The sequence below is a fragment of the Aedes albopictus genome, chromosome 1 (assembly GCF_035046485.1).
Source record: "Aedes albopictus strain Foshan chromosome 1, AalbF5, whole genome shotgun sequence".
Taxonomy (NCBI): domain Eukaryota; kingdom Metazoa; phylum Arthropoda; class Insecta; order Diptera; family Culicidae; genus Aedes; species Aedes albopictus.
In genome coordinates, this window is record NC_085136.1 from 87,326,061 (window position 1) to 87,332,077 (window position 6,017).

The following is a 6,017-nucleotide window of genomic DNA, read 5'->3' on the forward strand; positions in this document are numbered from 1 at the left end:
GCGGTGGCAACCATAAGTCAAACTTTTGGGATTGCCCTATCCGCAAAAAAGTTGTCGAATCACGTGCCCGGCAGATGAATGGGAACGCTAGTCGTACCCGAAACTCTGCAGGTAGAATTTCTAACAACACAAATTCTTCCATCAACGATCGGTTGAATAATTTTCATACCGCTCGTACCTATTCGCCGGAGGTAGTTAACCACCAAACAAACCTTCGAGCGAATAATCTACCCTCCAGCAGTGGAGTGAGTAATATTTCTAATTTTGTTCAAACGAATCGAGCTACCTATGCCCATGTGGCTGCGGGTAAACAAAATTCAAATAATTCCTATCACCAAACATCAAATTCGGAAAATGCACGTGATTCAGGCATGTCTGCTTCCGATTTTGACTTTTTATCTGAACAATTGCAACAAATGATTGATGCAATGTTCAAAACTCAAACTATGGCTGAAGCAGTCCAAGTTGGAGTTAAATTTACAAATAAAATAGTAATTGGATTACGTTTTGGTAATGGATCCAAATAAATTTTTGAACATTTTAAATTGGAATGCTCGTTCTCTAAATGGTAAAGAGGATGAGCTATTCCATTTTTTAACAGTTAATAATGTGCATATTGCAGTTATTACTGAAACTTATCTAAAACCTGGGTCTTCAATCAAACGAAACCCAAACTATTTTATTTATAGAAATGATCGCCTAGATGGAGCATGTGGTGGAGTTGCTGTCATCGTCGACAGGCGCATCAAGCACCAAATTTTTTCATCATTGGAAACCAAAGTTTTTGAAACTTTGGGTGTTTCTGTTGAAACAAACTTTGGTAAACATACTTTCATTGCGGCCTACTTGCCTTTTCAATGCACTGGCCAGCAAATAGATTTTCTTAAATCTGATTTGCGAAAATTAACTCGCAACAGGTCCAAATTTTTCATAATTGGTGATTTTAATGCGAAACACCGCTCGTGGAATAATCTTCAGTCCAATTCAAACGGCAGGATTTTATTTGATCAGTGCTCTTCAGGATATTTTTCTATTCTATATCCCGATAGCCCCACTTGTTTTTCTTCTGCTAGAAATCCCTCAACAATTGATTTGGTCTTAACTGACTCAAGTCAGCATTGTAGCCAATTGATTACTCATGCTGACTTTGATTCTGATCATCTTCCTGTAACATTTCAAATTTCCCATGAAGCGATTTTTAATCCCATCAGCTCTACTTTCAATTATCACAGAGCTGACTGGGATACATATAAAACATACATCGATAGCCATTTAGATGTTAATGTTTCATTGGAAACACATTTTGATATTGACAATGCCCTCGAAACTTTGACTAGTACTATAGTCGAAGCTAGAAGCGCATCAATACCAAAGTGTGAAGTCAAATTCGACTCAGTTATTTTTGACGACGATCTGAAACTTCTGATCCGTCTTAAAAACGTGAGAAGAAGACAATTCCAACGAACTCGAGATCCTGCTTTGAAAGTAATCTGGCAGGATCTTCAGAAGGAAATTAAAAAACGTTTCACCGAATTGAGAAACAAAAATTTTGCAAATAAAGTTTCTCAATTAAACCCCGGCTCTAAGCCGTTTTGGAAATTGACAAAAATTTTGAAAAAACCTCAGAAGCCTATTCCTGCGCTGAAAGAGGATAACAAAATATTATTAACTAATTCTGAAAAAGCACAAAAACTTGCCAAACAGTTTGAAAGTGCGCATAATTTTAGTATAGGTCTCACTAGTCCAATAGAACATCAGGTTGCCCGCGAATTCGAAAACATTCTCAATCATGAGAACATTTTCGACAATTCATTGGGCACTGATTTGGACGAAGTGAGATCTATTATAAAGAAGTTTAAGAATATGAAAGCTCCGGGTGATGACGGAATTTTCTATATTCTCATCAAAAAACTTCCAGAAAGTTGCTTATCATTTTTGGTTAATATATTTAACAAATGTTTTCAGTTAGCATATTTTCCTGAAAAATGGAAAAATGCTAAAGTTGTTCCAATTTTGAAGCCTGACAAAAATCCTGCCGAAGCTTCTAGTTATCGTCCAATTAGCTTACTGTCATCTATCAGTAAACTTTTTGAAAAACTTATTTTAAATAGAATGATGATTCATATCGATGAAAATTCTATTATTGCCAATGAGCAGTTCGGATTCCGCCATGGTCATTCGACTACTCATCAACTTTTACGGGTAACGAATTTCATTCGTTCCAATAAATCTGAAGGTTACTCCACTGGTGTAGCACTTCTTGACATAGAAAAAGCATTCGATAGTGTTTGGCACGAAGGCTTGATCGTTAAATTGAAACATTTTAATTTTCCACTATACATTATTAAAATTATTCAAAACTATTTATCGGATCGAACACTTCAGGTAAATTATCAAAATTCCAAGTCAGATAGATTACCTGTAAGAGCTGGTGTTCCACAAGGCAGCATACTGGGACCAATCTTATACAATATTTTTACCTCCGACTTACCTGATTTGCCACAGGGATGTCAAAAATCGTTATTTGCAGATGACACAGGAATCTCAGCCAAGGGGCGAAGTTTGCGTGTCATTTGTAGCAGATTGCAAAAAAGTTTAGATATTTTTTCTTCTTATTTGCAAAAATGGAAGATTTCTCCAAATGCTTCCAAAACTCAACTTATCATATTCCCACATAAGCCAAGAGCTCTTTATTTGAAACCCTCAAGTAGACATGTTGTCACTATGAGGGGAACTCCAATAAATTGGTCGGAAGAAGTTAAGTATCTAGGGCTCTTACTAGATAAAAACTTAACTTTTAAAAACCACATAGAAAGCATTCAAACTAAGTGCAATAAATACATTAAGTGTTTATACCCACTTATTAATAGAAAATCAAAACTTTGTCGCAAAAACAAATTTTTGATTTATAAACAAATTTTCAGACCGGCCATGTTGTACGCTGTCCCAATATGGTCGAGCTGTTGCAATACCAGAAAGAAGCAACTTCAGAGGATTCAAAATAAAATTTTGAAAATGATTCTGAAGTTGCCTCCCTGGTATAGCACTAATGAGTTGCATCAAATTTCTAATATTGAAACATTGGAACAGATGTCAACTAAAATCATTGCCAACTTTCGTCAAAAATCGTTGCAGTCTTCTATTGCTACGATTAGCTCTTTGTATAATTAGTTTAAGGTGGGTTAGGGTTAGGATAAGTTGAAAAAAATGTATTTCAGACACGCAGGTGAAAAATAAAGCCTGCTAAAAATCTTAACTGCTACAGCAAATGAAATGTAATATGTTATTAATTAGTATTGATAATAGCTTAAATTTATTTCACCAAATTAGGATGATAGTGTGTTATAATACACAGAACACCTAGATTAAGTTGAAGAATGTAACAATTGATTGAGATACTAATAAAGATTATTAAAAAAAAAAAAAAAAAAAAAAAAATGGCAGGAGAAGTAGTTCCGACCAAAAGGGACATGTTGAAAGCTACTACGATCATCTATGATCCTCGTGGCAGCCTTCGATATCCACGATTTGTTCGATAGTGACGTAGCTCAACCTTCAACCTCTATCCATCCCACGCCTTGAACCGTCTGCAGCAGTATTGGCGCGGTTTTACGGAAGACGGTTGAAGAGAAACATTCTCTAAAATTACGTCGCACAGTTTTCTGGAGAGATTCATTCACGGTCATCGCAAGGGTTAAGTTCGATGCGCGCCACTATCGACAGTTCGAAACGACACAGTGGAATAAAGGCCCTTCTTTAGATCTGGATAGCCGATGGTATTACGGGCCGGCGATTTCCTGTAGGCCAACAAACTGGAATAGTTTAACGACTGTGGATCGGATACCAACTTTACATTGGGAGAAATTCTGCCAGCATAAAAGATAAGCTTTCCAGGCTTCTGGAAGAGAATTCTTCCAGGCTTCTGGAAGAGAATTCTTTCAGGCTTCTGGATAAGAAGTCTTCCAGGCTTCTGGAAGAGAAGTCTTCCAGGATTTCATGAAGAGAAGTCTTCCAAGCTTTCTGGAAGAGAAGTCTTCCAGGCTTCTGATAAAGATGTCTTCCAGGCTTCTGGAAGAGAAGTCTTCCAGGCTTCTGGAAGAGAAGTCTTCCAGGCTTCTGGAAGAGAAGTCTTCCAGGCTTCTGGAAGAGAAGTCTTCCAGGCTTCTGGAAGAGAAGTCTTCCAGGCTACTGGAAGAGAAGTCTTCCAGGCTTACTGGAAGAGAAGTCTTCCAGGCTTACTGGAAGAGAAGTCTTCCAGGCTTACTGGAAGAGAAGTCTTCCAGGCTTACTGGAAGAGAAGTCTTCCAGGCTTACTGGAAGAGAAGTCTTCCAGGCTTACTGGAAGAGAAGTCTTCCAGGCTTACTGGAAGAGAAGTCTTCCAGGCTTACTGGAAGAGAAGTCTTCCAGGCTTACTGGAAGAGAAGTCTTCCAGGCTTACTGGAAGAGAAGTCTTCCAGGCCTCTGGAAGAGAAGTTTCCCAGGCTTCTGGAAGAGAAGCCTTCCAGGCTTCTGGAACAGAAGCCTTCCAGGCTTCAGGAAGAGAAGTCTTCCAGGCTTACTGGAAGAGAAGTCTTCCAGGCTTACTGAAAGAGAAGTCTTCCAGGCCCCGGGAAGAGAAGTCTTCCAGGCCTCTGGAAGAGAAGTCTTCCAGGCCTCTGGAAGAGAAGTCTTCCAGGCCTCTGGAAGAGAAGTCTTCCAGGCCTCTGGAAGAGAAGTCTTCCAGGCCTCTGGAAGAGAAGTCTTCCAGGCCTCTGGAAGAGAAGTCTTCCAGGCCTCTGGAAGAGAAGTCTTCCAGGCCTCTGGAAGAGAAGTCTTCCAGGCCTCTGGAAGAGAAGTCTTCCAGGCCTCTGGAAGAGAAGTCTTCCAGGCCTCTGGAAGAGAAGTCTTCCAGGCCTCTGGAAGAGAAGTCTTCCAGGCTTCTGGAAGAGAAGTCTTCCAGGCTTCTGGAAGAGAAGTCTTCCAGGCTTCTGGAAGAGAAGTCTTCCAGGCTTCTGGAAGAGAAGTCTTCCAGGCTTCTGGAAGAGAAGTCTTCCAGGCTTCTGGAAGCGAAGTCTTCCAAGCTTCTGGAAGAGAAGTCTTCCAGTCTTCTGGAAGAGAAGTCTTCCAGGCTTCTGGAAGAGAAGTCTTCCAGGCTTCTGGAAGAGAAGTCTTCCAGGCTTCCGGAAGAGAAGTCTTCCAGGCTTCTGGAAGAGAAGTCTTCCAGGCTTCTGGAAGAGAAGTCTTCCAGGCTTCTGGAAGAGAAGTTTTCCAGGCTTCTGGAAGAGAAGTCTTCCAGGCTTCTGGAAGAGAAGTCTTCCAGGCTTCTGGAAGAGAAGTCTTCCAGGCTTCTGGAAGAGAAGTCTTCCAGGCTTATGGAAGAGAAGTCTTCCAGGCTTATATAAGAGAAGTCTTCCAGGCTTCTGGAAGAGAAGTCTTCCAGGCTTCTGGAAGAGAAGTCATTCAGGCTTTTGGAAGAGAAGTCTTCCAGGCTTCTGGAAAAGAAGTTTTCCTGGCTTCTGGAAGAGAAGTCTTCCAGGCTTCTGGAAGAAAAGTCTTCCAGGCTTCTGAAAGAGAAGTCTTCCAGGCTTCTGCCTCACAAGAAATTCATAACACAAAGCTTGCGTTCCATTTTGCATCGACCCCTATTTAAAACATTGAGTAATTAAGCCAATAAATCATGCATTCAAATTCCATGTGAGAAAACCTTCCTCGTATGTACCTGCAAAACGACGTGTACCCATTACCTCAACTAATGGGTCTGACCCATTATCCGTCTTCTCATTTAGCCCCACGCCGATGACCTTGAACCGTTGTTGATCTCCTGGCAAACGCCCTACTTCGCAAACGCGATAATTCATCATCTCCAACGGTGCTTGAATCCGTCTCTCGAATTATGCAACCTCTTCTTCCAGCCAGCTAGCCAGCCAACCAACCAACCGGCCACACAATAACAACAATCTCTGGCTTCGACGTCGATACTGCGATGTGCGTTCACCACGTGCGCTCAACCAGGTAGTCATCCCGCCTCTCTCCTTGT